The sequence below is a fragment of the Aedes albopictus genome, chromosome 3, assembly GCF_035046485.1.
Source record: "Aedes albopictus strain Foshan chromosome 3, AalbF5, whole genome shotgun sequence".
Classification (NCBI taxonomy): domain Eukaryota; kingdom Metazoa; phylum Arthropoda; class Insecta; order Diptera; family Culicidae; genus Aedes; species Aedes albopictus.
The window spans coordinates 174,280,501-174,300,196 of record NC_085138.1 but is presented as its reverse complement, the minus strand read 5'-3'; the positions used below and the strand labels follow the sequence as shown (position 1 = coordinate 174,300,196).

The 19,696-nt window shown below is 39.3% G+C and overlaps 1 protein-coding gene across 1 annotated transcript in view; it reads left to right on the top strand.

The window, feature by feature from the left end:
* Positions 1 to 11,576: 11,576 nt before the first annotated feature.
* LOC115261300 (uncharacterized) overlaps positions 11,577 to 19,696 on the top strand; it is a 137,438-nt gene continuing 129,318 nt past the window's right edge. Inside the window, exon 1 of the mRNA XM_062859401.1 lies at positions 11,577 to 12,810. The gene's annotated coding sequence lies outside the window, so the exon portion shown is untranslated. The remainder of the gene's footprint in view (positions 12,811 to 19,696) is intronic.

Below are 19,696 nucleotides of genomic sequence, written 5' to 3'. Positions count from 1 at the left end.
AGGCAACTTTTCAAAAATGTAAGTGAGCGATCAGTAAAGAGAAAGATATCCACAATTGCATGTCATTTCGTTATTTCGTTAGCAGAACATGTAAAAATAAATGATCTGTAAAGATTTAGGATGATTTAAGAATCAGCCACGTTAGCTGGAGAGGTTCAGTAGTATCATAATACATAATTGTATAGTATGAAGTTTTTGTAATAGTTGTGTAAAGCCTGTATCCGCAATAATCGGGACACAGAAGTACGACTGTAGCCCTGTAATGAATCGGTAAAATTGACCAAATAATTGACTGAGAACTCTTTAGTGTATGTTTATAATTTGTGCCAAGTTTCGTAAAAATCGATGCATAACTTTTAACTGTGGAGGAAAAACAAACAGACGTGGTTTTGAGCATTTTGTACAATCATAATCAATTTTCATTCGCATAGTAGATGGTTCTTTTACGCTACAGTTCAAAGTTCAGTGATCATAATTATGAAATTTCGTTAGCAGTTATGATACTTATAGAGACACTTTCTTGCAAAATTTCATCAACATTTATCAATTGGTTCGAAAGCTACTGGTGTTGATATGAGTGAGTGTTAGTGAAAATTTTTCGAGTTTTTCATGTGCGATTTTTGCCTATTCAAAACTTTTGAATTTATCTGCCAATTTTCATGAAATTTTCTCAGAAGCTAGTTTGTTATGTGTTTATTATGCCTGCAAAATTTGATGATTATTGGTATAGTACTTTCAATAGTATCTAAACAATAAAGGGTGCTGACTAATTGCTGTATGAGAGGCTAAAATCACGTTCAGTCCCAATACATGTTTCGACTATAGAATTGATGATAGTGCATCGATTTTTTTTTTTTGAAATTTTGCCTATGCATTGAATGTAGATTGAGAAGTTTGTGTTCGAAATTTCAGCCATTCACTTTGCCAAATTCAAAAGTTGCAGCGCTGACAAGCAAAACTAGGGACTGTACAAAATTCAATGGCGCACATTCTACTCTTTCATTGCTACAACGAAAAATACAGCAGCGATTCACATGAAATTTTGTAGGTGAAATGAACACATCTTAAGATGTTATTAGGCCAAATTTGAGCAATTTTAATGTATCTATTACAGATTTACAGCTGTACTTCTGTGTCCCGATTAGTGCGGATACAGGCTTTAGTATTTCTGTATGTACATTATTTTAACTCTGCTAGAAGAGAAATATGTGACGCGGAATCTTAGGCAAACTGGGCCTTTCAAAACACTGCACAAATGATCAGATTGTAGAATTAACATGTACTCAAATTAGCTAGGATTATGCAACTTTCAAGTATTCATGAGAAAAAAGCGAAAAGGTATCCAAAATGAAAGAAAAAGTTTCTTTGAAGTTTTTTATTAATCTGTATTTTGTACAACACGTTGAAAAAATCTCGCTTTTTGTACACAGCATTAGAGTGGTAGTGGCCAACCACTAGATTAACGGTATTTTGAAGTGCGCTAAATGACCTTCCCCATATATATATATATATATATATATATATATATATATATATATATATATATATATATATATATATATATATATATATATATATATATATATATATATATATATATATATTTTTTTTTTCTACAGGTGGTTTGTTTGTACAGATTCTAAATGGACAACACAATTTTTCGTGCTGTGGATAGAAAAAATAAACTAAGCGAATTAAATCCAAATTGATTTTATGTTTTTGGAACAGATAAGAAAAATAAAACACCAATTAAAAAAGCCACGTGGTTTGGTTGAGGCCCCCCACCCCCCTCCGTGGCTTTTCGTGGTCTTTTGGCAGACGCATTTTGAAGAAAACTGTTTGTGCCGAATATTCGGATCATCGTCGTTGGTTTTTCTTTTCTTGTCGCGAATCTGTTTGATTAGCCCATGCAAATGTGAAAAAATCTACGACCCACCTATGTGCCAGTCAAGATTGAAATGCAATTAAGAGACTTAAAATTATTAAAAAAAAAAAATGTATACAGTGAATGCATCTAACGCGTGATTCAGCGATGACCGATGACTTGTGATAAGTGTGGTGTGTGAGGTGAAATGCATGAAAATTTCAAGAGGAATCGAATCGGTTGACGGGTGAACGGTAACATAATAAAGACAGTGCCATCTTGGATGAATTTCGTTTGGGGCATTTTGCAAATTATTGAATTCAAGCAACGTTGAAAACGGTGGTGTTGCGTGAAGCTATGGTATTGATGGTGATGGATGATCGTGACAGGATGTTGGAATCGACTTTCGGTTGAAATTTGGTGAGATCAGTCTGATTTTCATTATATAGGGGAAATTACCTATTCTCGGCCGTTTTGTTCTTTCGTCTTGGGAGGTTTTTTGAACCCTATTGAACTCAGAGTTGACCTCAAATCCTTCCCAACTAAGCTGAATGATATGGCCAAGTTTCAGGCAATTTGGTTGACAGAAACCCCCCCTGACGAAGAGAACAAACCTGCCGATAATACCCAATGTCACCCTATTATATTTAAAAAAAAAATGTATATAGATTTTATGACTAAATTTAGAATGCATTTGGGGAGGGATAGGTTGTATTCTTTGTTTCATTTCAGAGAGCGAGTAAAGGCGCTTAAGCCTAGGCATAAGGGCCAGGACACGGACCAAATACCTGTGTTCCATCCCAGGAAGCGAAGGACCAAGGGGTGACATTAACTTTCTTAGCATCGTCACCCCCATCGATTTTCACGTATTTTATTTTCTAAAAAGCTAAGCGGTTGGTACGAGATGTCCCCACTCAATGGCTTTATTGTAAAACCAATAACGCTGCACAGTAGGCCTGGCCGCTTTAATGCTTGTAATGCATCTCCGATGTATGTACTGCAAGCATTAATAATGACAGGAAAAATGATAGAATTAGTCGATTCTATCATTTTCCAGGATTCTTTCAATGAATGGCTGTGTATGTGTAGACTAGACTAGACTAGACTAGACTTTAGAATTGTTTCCTGGGATTCTTCAGCTAAGAAATCTAACAAAGATTCTCCACGAACGCATTCAGGGGATTTGTTTTTCGGAAATTTTTCCAGTAATTCTTCCGAGGATTTTATCAGGAGTTATTCACAAAATTCTTACATCAATACATATGAGAACTCCTCCAGAACTTATCTTACCGATCAGGCTAAGGCCGGGGTGGCCTAAAGAGAATTGTCAGACAAAAGAGGCACAAAACAAGCAACAAAGAAGACGTGGCGATTACTCTTTATCCCAACTGGTAGCAGATAATGACATGATCTCGAAAATTTTTGTCGCAGACAAAACAGAACCTGAATTTGTTGCGTACTTTTCAACTCGTGAATAATCAATTATTACCAACCCAAAATCGAAACTTTTTGATGATACATCTTCAGCAGCGTTGCAGTGTTTAGCGACTCGAAGTTACCACTCGAAAATCACAATGAAAGTCATAAAAATCTCTAAAATCGTGGTGCACGATCTTTGTCCTATTCTGTTCAAGTTGGGACAAACGTATGTCGCATTAGGTAGAATGTCGCAACAAGTTCAGGTTGCGACATTGTCGTTATTGTTGCGCGATGGCTGAATTTTGATTCACTGTCCATGGCTGTTTGTCTCCAGTTCCGCACTCTGCGTAGAGTACGCAGATCGTCCTCCACTTGGTCGACCCACCTAGCTCGCTGCGCACCACGTCTTCTTGTACCGGTCGGATGACTCTTAAGAACCATTTTAGTCGGGTTTCTATCCGACATCCTGATGACGTGACCCGCCCACCATAGTCTCCCGATTTTCGTGGTATGGACGATGGTTGGTTCTCTCAGCAGCTGATTCAGCTCGTGGTTCATTCGCCTTCTTCGAGTCCCGTCTTCTATCTGCACTCCGCCGTAGATGGTGCGCAACACCTTCCGTTCGAAAACCCCAAGGGCGCGTTGGTCCTCTGCTCGTATGGTCCATGTTTCGTGCCCATAGAGGACGACCGGTCTAATCAGCGTTTTGTAGATAGTTAAATTCGTGTAACGGCGAATTTTATTCGATCGTAGAGTTCTGCGGAGTCCGAAGTAAGTACGATTTCCTGGCACAATGCACCTCTGAATTTCTCTGCTGGTGTCGTTATCGGCAGTCACCAGTGAGTCCAAGTACACGAATTCTTACACTACCTCGATTTCATCACCGTCGACATAAATTTGGGGTGGAGGGCGCGGTGATTCCTTCCTGGAACCGTTTGCCATCATGTACTATGTCTTCGACACATTAATAACTAACCCGATTCGCATTGTTTCACTCTTCAGTCGGATGTACGTTTCCGCCATCGTCTCAAATTTACGAGCAATAATATCAATATCATCAGCGAAACCAAGCAGCTGAACGGACTTCGTGCCTCATTCGCTCTCGTACGGTGTTGCAGCATTCGCGCCCATGCTGCATTCTTCTCGTTTTTCAACTGTTCTCGCCGTCGTACCAGTCGTTTCTGTGATTCGGAGTCGCGAAGCCTAGTGCTGTAGCCGAGGTACTACCTATGGCGGATCGGATGTCCCTTCAATCATCTTCAAGGGTAGCTGCGCCAAGCTGCTCTTCCGTTGGTAGGGCCACTGCTAACTGCTGCGCGTAGTCTTGAACCACTTCTACGTTACGCAGCTGCTCGATGTTGAGCCGCGGCGTTCGACTTCAACGCGTGGTGATAACTGTCGAAAGTTTTGAGCGCATGCATACAGCGACTAAGTAGTGATCCGAATCTATATTCGCACTGCGGTATGTGCGGACATTGGTTATATCCGAGAAGAATTTACCGTCGATTAGAACGAGGTCGATTTGGTTTTCTGTTTGATGGTCGGGTGATCTTCAGGTGGCTTTGTGGATATCTTTGCGGGGGAAGAAGGTGCTTCGGACTACCACACCACGGGAGGCTGCAAAGTTTACGCATCGCTTGCCGTTATCATTCGATACGGCGTGCAGGCTGTTTCGCCCGATTACTGGTCTTTACATTTCCTTCTTTCCTACCAGCAGCGCGTTCATGTCGCCGATAACGATTTTCACGTCACGTGGCGAGCAACCGTCGCATGTTTGCTCTAACTGCGCGTAGAACGATTCTTTCTCGTCATCCGGTCTCCCTTCGTGTGGGCAGTGCACGTTGATGATGATGTAGCTGAAGAAACGGCCCTTAACTCTCAACATGCACAATTCACATCCTTGCGTTGATCGGCTGCCACCCGATCACACGTTTTTGCATCTTTCCCAACACTATAAATCCTGTTCCCAGTTCATTGGAGGTAGAAGGTAGCCGCTGGATGCCTGTTTTTCCACACTTTCTATTCAGACCAACAAAGTTCCTGCAACCTCACGATGTCGAAGTTGCGGGGATGTAGTTCGTCGTAGATTATCCTGTCACATCCTGCGAAACCAAGTGACTTGCAATTCCATATTCCAAGTTTCCAATCGTAGTCCTTATTTCGTTGCGTGGGTCTTTGCTGATTGTATCGAGTCGTATGTTCTCCCAAGTTATTCGCAATGGGGATTTTCACTAACACTGGGACGACCCGGCTGATGGGGCTACCACCTTGGAGCTAGCTGGGCGTGATGCAGCATTGCTTACTCAGCCGCTGGATGCCAAACAGACGCTGTTTGAGCCGCACCTCCTTGGTGAACATACGCTCGGGTCTTCTTTATCTCTATGGCTCTACGTCCCCACTGGGACTTGGCCTGCCTTGCTTCAACTTAGTGTTCTTTGAGCACTTCCACAGTTATTAATTGAAGGGCTTCCTTTGCCTGCCATTGCATGAATTTGTATATTGTGAGGCAAGTACAATAATACGCCATGCCCAGGGAGTCGAGAAAATTGTTCCAACAGGAACGGGAATCGAACCCGCTGCACTACTAGCTAAGCACACAACTCTTAGCTGGCGGTCATTGTCATCGCTTAACCCGTGGAAGCATGAGGTAGGATCTTGTGAGGACCAGAACTATGTTGAACGCTCTCCTTATCGACTAACCGTTTTGCAGCCCGTTGTATTTTGTACAACACGTTAAAAAATCTCGCTTTTTGTACTCAGCATTTGCGTGTTGCTGGCGGTGGTGGCCAACAGCGCGAGTTATTGAAGGTCAAAATGTTTTAATCTCAGAGAAAACATGTTTTTCTCGAAAGCATACATTTTTCTAAATATCTTCCATTTTTTTCATTTTACGCTGTGTTTAACGATTGCTGAGTATTGTCGAACCATTCATAAAGTACGAAACAAAAGGAAAACAGCCAATTCAAAGTTCACGATTATGTAAGGAAGAAGATACCACTAAAAAAATTGAAACCACAGATTTCCTACTGACGAGATTAATCAACTATGGAAGAAGAAAAGCAAGTTTTGAAACCTTACTTTATGACACTTTTTGTATAAAAAAATATTTTTTTTATTTAACCAGTTCATTTATTTGGGGCTCAATCGCGTTTATCGCTTTGCGGAGCCAAAACTAATTTTTTTTGTATTTTATGTACAAATATGATTCTTATTCAACATAGTTAGTACGGGACGGAGCCATGATACTCGTGGCAGCTCGAGATTAGTGGGTCACATATGCTTTTAGGGGCTGTCCATAAACCACGTGGTCATTTTTTTGGGACTTTTCAAACCAGCCCCCCCTCCCCCCCCCCCGCGTGGTCATTAGTCCATACAAAAATTTTTATTTGTCCATACAAAATGGTCATCGTCCGAACACCCCCCACCCCACCCCAAGAACAAGGGGTTTATGGACAGCCCCTTAAGATGAGCATGGTAAGGACTGGGAGTAAGGGTTCTCTGAAGCTCATCCGGAAGGTATAACGTAATGGCGTGTTCGTTGTCTTCATAGTGATTCAGCACCAGATTGTAGCGGGCTTTTCATCTGCCGGATGGCCAGGAACAACACAAAGACGAAAACAGAGAGAAAATAAAAACTGGGGGAGAAAACACAAGAGAATTAAACCTGTATACAAGACAAACGAAGAAAGTCGTAAATGCATAGCATATAAGTGACATCGCGAGTGCCCAAAACATCTCTCACAAGAACAAAGGGTTGTCTACCTCGGGCCTCAAGGGTATCCAAAAGTAGTGGTCTGGAGGCGTCATTATCCGGGCATTGCCAAACTACGTGGTCGATATCATCATAACCGGAACCGCACTTAGTACAAACATTGCTCAACGCGAGGTTAATCCTGTGTAAATGCGCATCTAGCGAGTAATGGTTGGACATAAGTCTTGACATCACGTGAATGAAATTGCGACTTACATCCAGACCATACCACCACACTCGCAAAGAAACATTAGGAATAATGGAATGTAACCACCGTCCCAGCTGGCCATCTCGCCAATCATTTTGCCAACTTTGAAGAGAACTCTGGCGAACAAAATGGAAAAAATCATCATGTTAAATTCTTCTATCATAGATCTCACCTTCCTGTGCGCCCACCTTTGCGAGAGAGTCCGCATTCTCATTGCCATAAATTGAGCAATGTGAGGGGACCCATACAAAGGTAATCATGTATGATCTTTCGACCAGTGCACTCATCTGCTCCCTTATTTTTGTAAGAAAGTAAGATGGATGTTTTACAGGTTTCATCGACCGGAGTGCCTCAATAGAACTAAGGCTATCCGAGAAGATGAAGAAATGGTCTACGGGCATGTTGGAAATCATCCCCAAAGCGAAGTTGATTGCTGCCAGCTCAGCAACATAAACCGAACAAGGTTCCTGAAGTTTGCGGAAGGCGGTGGAATTTTCATTGAAGACCCATCAGTGAAGAATCTCTTACAGGAATTGACATTTTGGTACTTTTCGTTAAAAATGCGAGGAATAGATATACATCGAAGTTGATCTGGAATTCCATGAATAGCTTGTTTCATTGAAAGATCGTATTTAACAGAGGAACTGTCATTGGTGAAGTGTACACGAGGTGGATTATGAGCTGGGAGGCTTATGTCAGATGACATGTAGAAAAGATAGATTCTCATAAATTTTGACTGAGTATTCAGAGTGAGCATTTCTTCGAAGTTTTCAATCACAAGTGTGTTGCTCACACCACACTTGATAAGTAACCTTAGTCCAGAAGCGGTTCTGGAGAGGTTTCACCCCTGCCAGGACCTCTAGGCTCGCATTATGCGTAGAGTGCATGCAGCCGAGGGCAATACGCAGACAACCGAGAACCGAGAGAATAGTCGTTTTGTAAAGTTTTATGAGGTCTTCCGGGTGAGCACCCCACCATGTGCCGGTAATTGTGCGTAGAAAATTGATCCTTTGTTGACATTTTTGCACCAAATACTTGATTAGGGTACCCCAAGTGCCTTTTGAATCAAACCAGACCCCAAGGTATTTCGAAGTCAAAGATTGGTCGATTTCTATTCCCAAAAGATTGAGTTTCAGTTGGGCTGGGTTCCGCTTTCTAGAGAACACAACCAATTGAGTTTTTTGCGGAGAAAACTCGATCCCTAAATTTCTTGCCCAAATGGAAAGATTGTTTAAGGAATTTTGCAATGGTCTTTGCAACATTTCTGCATGTGGGCCTTTGAGAGAAACCACAGCATCATCTGCAAGTTTTCTTAGCGTGCATTGTCCTTCCAGACAGCTATCAATGTCTTTCAAGTAGAAATTATAAAGCAAGGGACTTAAACATGAGCCTTGGGGTAGGCCCATGTAGCTAATTATGGAAGTTGTCAGTTGTCCGAGATTGAAGCTCATATGTTTTTCTGACAACAAATTATTGTTTAAAAGTCCGGGTAGTCCACTATTGTGCAGTTTTTCTGACAATATTTCTATGGAAACTGAATCAAAAGCACCCTTAACCGTGAAATGTCCGAATTAAAATCAACGGTGCGCGAGAAAGATGTAAAGTGCAAAAAATGCTCCATTTGTATTTACACCGAGTTCAAGCTGTATTCTGTGTGCAGTGGTCCTTGTGGTGGTTCATTTCACATATCATGCATTGATATGAGCAAAGAACAACTGCGAAACCGAACGCAGGGTGTGTTATGGATGTGCGCAGAATGTCTACCGGCTTTTTACGATTGGAGAAACGCCCAGTTTAAGCCGCCAGCTCCCGTGGATACAAGTCAAATACATTCGGATATAGCTGAACTGAAAGCCCAGGTATCAGTAATTTTAGATACTCTGCAGCGAACCACCGTGAATGATAACTCTTCAGCAAACGTGTCTATACGCCATTCGACTCCGATCAGTTCTGTGATGCAAAACGGAACAAACGAAACCTACGGCTACGAAGGGGAACAAAATCAGAACGATCGAATAGAGCAGAGCGATGACAGTCAAACAATACCGGATGATCGCTGTTTTTCGTTGCTGTTGACCAACATCGACAACGCCACTTCAGAGAGTGATATTACGACTATGGTTTCTCGATGTCTGGGAGTCCCGACTACAGACTGTTTAAGCGTAGTGAAATTAGTTTCCAGACGAACCAATTACCGGCTACTGGAGTATATTTCATTCAAAATAACGCTGAAATGGAGATGGAAGGACCTAGCAATGCAGCCGTCTACTTGGCCCGTTGGCATCGAATATCGTGAATTTGAACACCGTCAAAGGAATACTTGGAAGCCTTAAATATTATCAATTGTGCGTTTATTGTTTAAACTATTTGGATAATTTATGTTATAATTACTGTTGTTATTTTTCGTTGTTTATTGTATATGTATGAGGTTATGAAATTGAATGCTTTTGTACGCTGTTAATCTAATTTAGGATTAGAATATTCAATAAGACTGTAAAGTCAGTTGGATTAATACAAATAAATAAATAAATAAATAAATAAATAAATATCCAAGAAAACTGAAGCCAATTGCTCCTTTTCCGCAAAGGCCAGTTGAATATTTGTTGAAAGCAACGCTAAAAAAATCAATTTGTTGTGTACGAGCTGTTATTTGATGAAAATAACTGATTTTTGAAGCATCAGTTTTCGCTGTTTTAGACACCCCAATAAATGTTGGACCCTCTTCAGTATTTATTTTGGATACCCGGTGTTTAAACTCGTTTGAAACTATTTTGGAAGAATTTGGCGCTTGAATATGCTGGATCACATCCTAATTGCTTGATTGACAAAGGCTGATTACACGAACTTTGTGAATTTAATGCGCTAGGAGAATAAACGTTTTTGTTTACATCTAAGTTTTCTCAGCACCACAATCTCTTTTTGTAAACATGATGCGACACTCGCACGGATGACGAGATTGGCAAAAAATAATTTCAATGCAAATAATGATATTTCCAGTGACGAAATGATTGCTGCCCGTGCATAGCAATCTTATTTAGTAAATGATTCTAAAAGTTTCCGTCATCTCATCATCAAACCTGTGTAAGTTGTGATAATACGACCCAGGGGGTCCAAAATATATGGGGGTCCAAATTATATTGGTTACCCTATTAGGGTTGGTGGGGGTAAAGTGGACAACCTAAGCATTTTGGTCGTTTCCGGCGGAAATGCGGCAAAATCCATCTGCTTTTCCGAGTTACAAATGGAAGGTCATGATATACACTAGAAATCTTGTAAGGGGTTGCATTTAAAAAATATTGTTTTCTTTGATTATTTTCTTCACCAAATCGGGCATCAAAATAGCGTGAAAAAAAATTGGTGGGGGTAAAATGGACAATCGATGGGGTAAAATGAACAAGTCGTTAAAAGTTATATAACAGCATATTGTTTCTATGTTTTTAAATACAAACTATCAAATTTCATACGATACCTCTATTTTGTTGTTTTCAAACTTTAAAACACACTTAAATAATTATTGTAAAAATAGTGTAAAAAACAAGCACTATTTTGGATGAAAATTATATTTTGTTGATATAAAATATTTTTTTATAACTTTTTACTTCAACTATCTCACGATAGTGATGATTTTGAAGTTTGCAAAAAAATATGAAATTTTGGTGAAATTCGAAGCGATCGTTCATTTTACCCCCACGGTCTGATTTTGTTAAAATTATTTCCAAAAACTGTTTTTTTTACAAAACTTATTTTTTTTTCTGTCAAATATATTCTTCTACGGGACTTTATTGGTTTAGGGTTTGAAACTTGTCATAATTTGAAAATAACTTACGAGAAACCCTTAGCAATTATAAGCAGATTTTACATCATTTCCGATATTTCACGTGATCTTTAAAGTTTTTGTCATCTTGAAGAGGTATGTTTGATTTTAATGTTCAAGATTAGCAAAAGTATAATGATTCATGCTTAGGCATAAGCTCCAATCGTTGAAACATTTTGAAAAACAATAAAAGCCATGAAACTGTACCTGGTCCATTTTACCCCACCTGACCACTTTACCCCCACCACCCCTACCTTCTAAATGTTGTACACCGTGGTAGCAACTATATTAAGCAATTTGAACAAAAAATCCGAACAGGTCCCAGTTGCCCTGGGGCACCTTACAAGAGCTTCCATCCCGATAGACAGTGTCAATGATCCGTGACATCGGTTCATAAATCCAGTTACCAGTGATTAACATTTATTCCCACAAAGTAAGTATCACGTGCTTTGATCTAGTGTAATTTCTCCCCTCAGTAGGAATACTATCGAATCGAACCAAGTAATATGCATAAACAACGTACAAACTCAATTTCCTTTCCCGTCGAGATGCATTTCACTTCCACTACGGTCCCCATAAGGAAGCAAACATAAAAATAAACCATTAATTATTCATCATACATAAGTAGTGAAATTTGTACTTCACTGTGCTGTTATGTTGCCAACAACTGCCAGGACGATATGCACCACTCAACAGCCAGCGAAATGAAGCGCGAATGATGACGGGCAGCTGTTGATTTTGGTTAGAATTTCTTGGGTTGTGTGGGTGTTTCCTGGAGAACTGTGAGTTTTCTCTGCTTTGGTGGAAAATCGCTCGAAAGCTCACTCTCCAACATACTCTCGCGAGAAAGGGACAATCGTGCTGGGGAAATTGATGCTCCGCCGACTGTGGACTCTGGTGGAGCCAGCCTGCCAACGTGCTGTGAATGCAAGGGTCCTGCATATAGAAGCAGTTTTTCACGCAACAAGGATGTTAGTTTACGACGAGGCTTTGATTTCGAAGGATGCAAAAACCCGTGGCGCTCTCGGGACTGAGTGTGTCGATCGTCTGAAACTGAAGTAAAGTGCGTTTGGCGTTGTCGGGTTGAAAGCGAGTGGACTCCATGGAAACTGTGTACTGTACAATAGTGCTGGGGCGAGAGTGTTGTTTGCGTATGGCTCCGGAGAAGGAAAACTGTATTGTTTTCTGCTGGTGACTCCTTAGGGGTACGTGGGACGACTCAGTGGCATGACTGTTTGCAGTCAACAACTACAATAGAGAGTCGAACGGAAGTCTACAAAAATTGAAAAGAGAATCAAGCGTGTGCAACGAGCAATGTGATGATGATGTGATAATTACAAGGCGCCGCGTAAAAGTGAAGAGTCGGGCCTTTTTATGATGGAGCCGAAGATAGGAAATGGATACATTATGCCAGCGAACCGACCGGTGGCTGCCAGTGAGCTAAGTTCTCACGTGAACGGATGCTGCTCTGCGGATTAATAAACATACTGGATGCGTAATTATATCATTTGAGTGACATAAAACATTCGGCAAACAGTGCGGTGTGCGTGTGTTTGTGCTGCGGGGGTGATATATCGTCATAAAAACAAAGAGAATTCCTATGTGACGTGTAAATCAAGCGGATAGCAAGTTGAATGATTACACACTATACATATACCAACGGATACTGTTGTTGCAGCAAACATTGCGTAAATATAAAATAAATGTGTGCATATTTATCTGGATTTGTGCATGACGGAGGCCCCCACGGAAACGTACGTATACCCAGCTGTGTTTAAACTTTTGCGGGTCGGCAAAGCTTCGCTTTCGCATTGTGCTCCGACATCTAAGCTTACCCTTTTCCATGCCCCTGCATCACCATATTCAGCCCCTTTTGTCTGCGTTTTGTGTGATTTGACACTGATGAAATCGAACACCATGTGACAGTATTATAAAATAATCATGTATGCATTCATCACGTGTGGCCTTCAGTTGCATGAGAAATCATATTCAAAATGCTATCCCACGCGTGCTATATTAACATTGTTTCTATTTATTGTTGCGCCAGACCCATTTTGTATAGCGCAGGGAATGAAAGGTTATTGTTTGCTGTAATTATTGTTGCCGAACTGGTGTGGTTTATGACGGCTTATTATCACGCATAATACTTTTAATGACTGACAAAGCTATGAATATGTGATATGCCGGTTAATCCACACCGAACAGTTGTTCTTTGTATTTGGGGCAGTGCGTGCTTTCGTGATTTGTTCATATCATTAGGTGATGATAATTGGGGTCAGTATAGAAAAACAAACATACTGAAAGGCTGCTGTTGCTCCCATGATTGATTCTAGGCTTGGAATGTAAAAAAAGATTAATGAAAATAAGTTCAATTTAAATGTTATACCCAAACCTGAAAGTTAAACCATAGACCCTTAAATAAAAATGTCTTGATCAATATGAACCTCTGGAAATTTAAACACAATAAGGTGCATCTGCTCATAAAGCCACAGCACTAAACAAGCAAGTATTCAACAAGATCTGGCTGATGATGACGTGTTTAATTACCGATTGGTTAAAAGGTTCCTTTCGTTATGGAATTTTTCTTGAATTCCGTGGACATAGACTAAAACAGTGCCTGCCCCACTACAGACGAATGCAAATTGATCAATGGTGAAGGTTAATAATTGTGAAAGTTAAGAAGCAGACTTTGTCTGAGTGAGGATGTAACGCCATACAAAACGAAGTGCTTCCGCCGGGAGCTGATAATTTCCAAGAATAAGAAACGAATAAATGTGTAAAAGAAAGTGTTTTGAAGTGTGCTCTTGTAGGGTCAAGTGGGGTAAAATGCCATTTTTCAAGCTTTCATCGTTTTCAATGATAATTAGCCTCATTTGTTAGGCTTTCAAAGTGGTAACAGCAACTAGACAATATTTGCTCGATACTTCAGCAAAACTTTTCTCTAAACTATTGCATTTTCATCGATTTTTAACGATTTTAAAAACTGATTCGTAAAACGGAAGTGCTGCAAAACGACCATCTGCCTTGGGGTAAGATGCCACATCATGAAAACATTCAAAAATTACGTCCAACATTGTTTGGGCATTTCCGACTCCCTTTTCCCCTCTGTCCGCTTTTTTCATATACTCAATAAATGGAGTATTAAGTGTAGAATAAGCTATAAGTTAAAATACACATTAAAAAAAACAAAAAAAAATAAATGGAGTATTACCCCCCTCCCCGCAAAACGATGATCGTAATATTTGAATGACCCCTAACATGGAAAGCGTAGACACCAACAACCATGCGTCTCCATGTGTGCCTCAATCTCGTTGGAAACACTTGGCTGGTAATAAAATCGCCAGAAAACCTTAATTGCAAGCACGAAAAACCGGAAGTTGCCAATTTTCATTGGGAAATCAAAAGATTTTTCGTGGATTTGGTGGCCTAGCTTCTAGAAGAATGTTCGATGCATACATATCTTGACACCCTTCACCTATAGTAATGATAAAGTCCCATTTAGGAATGATAATATGAGTTGGGCCATTTTACCCCATCTTGGCATTTTGGGCATCGGTTCTGAACTAACTTTGAGGTTTTAATATTTTACAAAAGTTTATTGTGGCATCACTTTAGGTACATACGTGCTGGCTTTAGTTTCTTACGGTTGATCTGGATCTTGGGATGGTGGTCGACTTTGGGATGGCTGGTAGAAGCGGCTTCGTGATAGGCGGTAGAGGCTACCGGAAACCTGGTGCAGTCTACCTGTACGTTAACTTAGCAAGACGACTGATGATTACTTCGCCGGTAGGCGTTAGAGATCACCGGAATCCTGGTTTCGGCTACTGGTACGTTCTTTCAGAAAGATGGCGGTTGTTGGCTAACCTTCGGATAGCTAGATGGCTGGTTTCGTACTATAGCGTCGGGTAGACCACCGGCCGAGACTACAACGGTGAACATCAGAACGGAAAAGGTAATGGTTCCGTTAGGAGCTTGTTCGGTATTCTCTTCCAAAGCGGTATTCTATTAAAAACTCAGAAAAGAGTACAAAAGAAAAAGGTCCCTTTCACGAACCTTACCAACAAAGATTAACGCTTGATAACGCTACTGTACCTTACCTCAATATTGCACTTAGTTTTAGATAGATTATTACCTTTTTCTTATAACATTTTTAACATATTTATCATGGTCGTTTTCCATGTGTTTGTGTATGTGTGTTAAATAACGTAATTTTAACTATAATTTCAACAAATTTTAGATTGTAACATAACTTTTAGTATAACAGTAGACACTAACCACACTAACACTTTTAAGGATGCATACGATTACTAATTTTACTAACACTTTTAATTCATCGTTTAGTTTACTAATATAACTAACATAAACTTTTTAACGACGGTACGGACGGATCCTATACAAAAGAACAATACAGAAATTATAATACAATATCACCAACAAAAGGTTCATTATTTCTGACCTCGAATATTAGCGATTAAACACGCGTGCACTACAATTCCGTGAGAGGATCCTGATAAGAAGAAGAGCGGGCATATGACATCAGGCGGCTTTTATAAGCAATGCCGTTTCACAAAACTTTATTTTTTTTAATATGTCATTCTCATTATGCTTATGTTTGTCCACCCTGTGTATAGTGGCACCATCTATGAGCGGCCATAAATATAACAGAGCTGTGACATCTTTCTCCCTCAAACTCAAACTGCTCGCATTGGATTGGTGTCATACTTGGTACTAAGTGAAAGGTGAACGTTCATTGCGACATGTCTATTAAGAAGTGTCACGAGTTTTAATTTGGATGGATATTTAAAAACCTTGCTTGTGGCGAAGCCAACAAGAACAAATTGGAACCGAACGGTTACATTCTATATTGCTCTACTCTTGATGGCGATGAATTTAAAAATCCATGTGTGACTTGTACCCTTATCAAACTTGAAAATCAAACTGTTGGGTAATTTCCCAATTGTTGCACGGCTAAAAATTCGCCAATTGTTGCACAGCCCATAAGAATAACATGGAGTGTGCAACAATAGGCGAGTTTTTTGCCGTGCAACAATTGGAAAATTACCCTAGTTTCCTCAGGGATTTCCAAGAGATTTTGTTAGAAGTGATTGAATTCAAGGCAGCAAAAAGCGATGTAACGTTTAGGCCGAAAATTACTATGTCTTTGGTAAAGTTCTTTGACAAATTTTGGGAGCATTGAATAGGGTTTTCATTAGATTCCTGTCTAACCAAGATCCATAATGATCGAGTTTATTCTTGCTCCTCGTCTAATGCTTTATGGCCAATTTGGTATCAATTACTAATTTAAAAATTAACACCCATATCATGGAAAAATATTGTGAAACAACTAAAATTTCCTTGAAGTTATAAGATTGACGAATTGTCCCTCGAATTCTATTTTCGTCTAGTCCACTTCTATTTCGGGTATAACCTGAATTCAGTTTCCACCACACCTTTTACGTCGCACAAAAGATGATGAAAAATTACTATTTGACCATAGGTGTCTAGGCCTGTCCACCTTTTCAAAAATGTTCTCTGATTCTCAAGTCCACCCCCATATTTTGATTGGCATCCTAAAAGAAGTAACTGGTCAAAATTTCAGCCAAATCCGTTGAAATTAAAAGGTGCATCAAATCAATTTTGTGTTTTTCGACTATTTTTGAACTTCAAAAAATCATAACTACACTAAAACTTGTCAAAACTTAATTCTTTTTGCAGAAATTGAAAGCTATACTTGTTTGCTACAACTTCTCTGAACAACTTTTTCCAATAAAATTGAAGGAAACGTATGTAATTATCACATTTGTAATTAGAAAAACCTTAAAAAGTTGATTTTTTGATAGATTTCGTTCTGGAACACCCTAATATGCGTAATAAGTTGGATTTTTGAAAGCGGCATCATATTCTCCAATGTTTTTTGGTTATTTGCTTCTTTGACACCAATGCTGTAGAAGTTGAGCAAAAATTACTAAAATTCGTGAAAGCCAAATGTGGCCTAAAAACTAGCTTTTCGGGTGCAATCACGCTTTGGCGCGCAAAAAGTGGCATCGCGTCAGCACTGATATGATAGCCAACACCTGTCATCACGCTTGTTTGTTATCACCCGTGGTAGGGGGTAGCCAAGGCAAACTACAAGGAAGCAAAGCTACTACGTTCAGTACAATTTCGCGCCACAGCGTGATTGCCTCCAAAAAGCTAGTTTTTAGGTCACATTTGGTTTTCCCGAATTTTAATATTTTTTGCTCAACTCCTACAGCATTGGTGTCAAAGAAGCAAATAACCATAAAACATGAGAGAATATGATGCCGTTATAAAATATCAAACTTATTACGTATATTAGGGTGTTCCAGAACGAAATCTATCAAAAAATCAACTTTTTAAGGTTTTTCTGATCACAAATGTGATAATTACACATGTTTCCTTCAATTTTATTGGCACGCGTTGTTCGGAGAAGTTGTAGCAAACAAGTATAGCTTTCAGTTTCTGCAAAAAAAATTTAGTTATGACAAGTTTTAGTGTAGTTATGATGTTTTGAAGTTCAAAAATAGTCGAAAAACACAAAATTGATTTGATGCACCTCTTAATTTCAATGGATTTGGCTGAAATTTTGACCAGTTACTTCTTTCAGGATGCCAATCAAAATACGGGGGTGGACTTGAGAATCAGAGAACATTTTTGAAAAGCTGGACAGGCCACTGTTTAGGGTAGGTAATCAAAATTTGAACCAAATTGCAGCTTTCCGAAGTTGCGCAAATTTTGAGTGATTTTTTCTCCCACATGGAAATAATTTACTACGGCAAAATTTTATGTACATGAAAGCCACGGGTATAAGCTTTCTATTAAGTGGTGAAAAGTTTGTATTTGCACCGAATTTCATTGAAAAATTCGATTATTCGTCAACAATGATTTTAACCTTAATTTGAACCATCGTAATCATAATTTGAACCAATTTTGATCTTATCTTTATCTTCACAACAGCCAATTTCGTGCTGAACAAGAGGAAAACACATGGATCTGCTAATTCGCATAACTACATATTTTTCATTAGGCAGTGGAATTTCAACTAAGAATGTTTTAAACTCTTCAGGAACTTGGAAACTAAATTTGGAATTTTTCATCCCCCAAGAGTAAACAAAACAACCACTAGCGCAGTCTGTTGGCCAACACTAGAAGCTCGCCCCCCGTTTACTAGTTCGAATTAAGATTACAAATGGTTCAACTTAAGATAACATTCTCCAAGTAAGAATCACTTAAATTTGATAATTTTATGACAGATAATACGGAATATTAATCGGTTGGTCGATTCTACGATAAATAAGCTTTCATATGACGTGTTCACATATTGCGTGTGCTACAATGCATGAGTTGTACGAGTGCACAGAAAATGTGATTTCTCTGGGGGGAAATGGGTGAAATCACAGTGATTTTTCAATTGCTTGTTTTCCATGACAAAAACGCATTTTTCAATGCTTTTAAAGTCCATGTTATCAGGTTATATTACGGAAAGCTGTTCAACATCTTTTTCGGAACAATATTTGCCTTTAAAGTACGTCGTTTTAATGAATTTCGAAATGGTTCAAATTAAGATTACAATTTGACTAGTTCAAAGTTTGATTTCTTACCCTATTCAAAAAGTCGGTCAAATTCATCACGATCCAAATCAAATTAAGTGTTCAAAGTACGACATTGAGATGGTTGTTGCTTAAGAAAAAAAAAAAACAAATAATTTCAATTAATATTTTTACGCCATCGCACTGCAGTGCAACGAAGAAATTTTTCACTGTGGATGTGAAATATGATGTTTTCACATACACATTTGCTTGCATTCTCCCTAGGCGAAGACAACTTGCTGTTTACATTTTACTGGCGGGAAAAAAATGATTTATTTGATTAATTGAACAACTTTTGCTACATTCTGCAGCAGTGAAAACCAACTTTAAAGTGCCACAGAGCTCTTGAGGGTTGTGAATTGAAGGTTGGCTGAACAAGTGAATCTGGCGAAGTGAAAATTGAACGTTAATGAAAAACAATTCGGCTAGCTGCTTTTTTGGTGCGCTTGCCTTCGTCGTATTCAAAACGAGAAAAATGGTGAACTCGTAAGTAGGGTTGAATTGAAACATAAAATTTCGCGTAATTATTCAATTTCCTGTTCTATTGGGGCTGGTTATTGATAGTCTACATTTTCTTTTTGCTTTCACCTGATGAGCCATTGGCAAAAGTTAGTTAGAATATCTGTAATTATTGACTTCTTTCCGTCTGACATGACGAGAATTAGGACATATGACAAAGTAAATTTTAACCCTGTTTTTTTTGGTCTTGTGGTAAAAAAGTGGCACTAAAAGTATATCGTAAATATTAAGCGTTCATTTGACGAGGGTGATTGATTGTTTGCTTTTGCGTGAAGCGAACAATAGCACCACGGTTTACATGGTATTAAAATCAAAAGGTCATGTCACTTATCAGAGTGAATTCCGACACATCAAAACCTTCCCTACTAACAAACAACCCTTCCTACAGCCTTTGATGGAGACATGCGTTCAACGCCAGCTTTCACATAACACAGTTTGTTATAATATTCCTTCCCTATTTCAACCTGACTGCATGGACGTGGCCGGCGTAGTTATTGTCCTGCAAAGAGAGCTT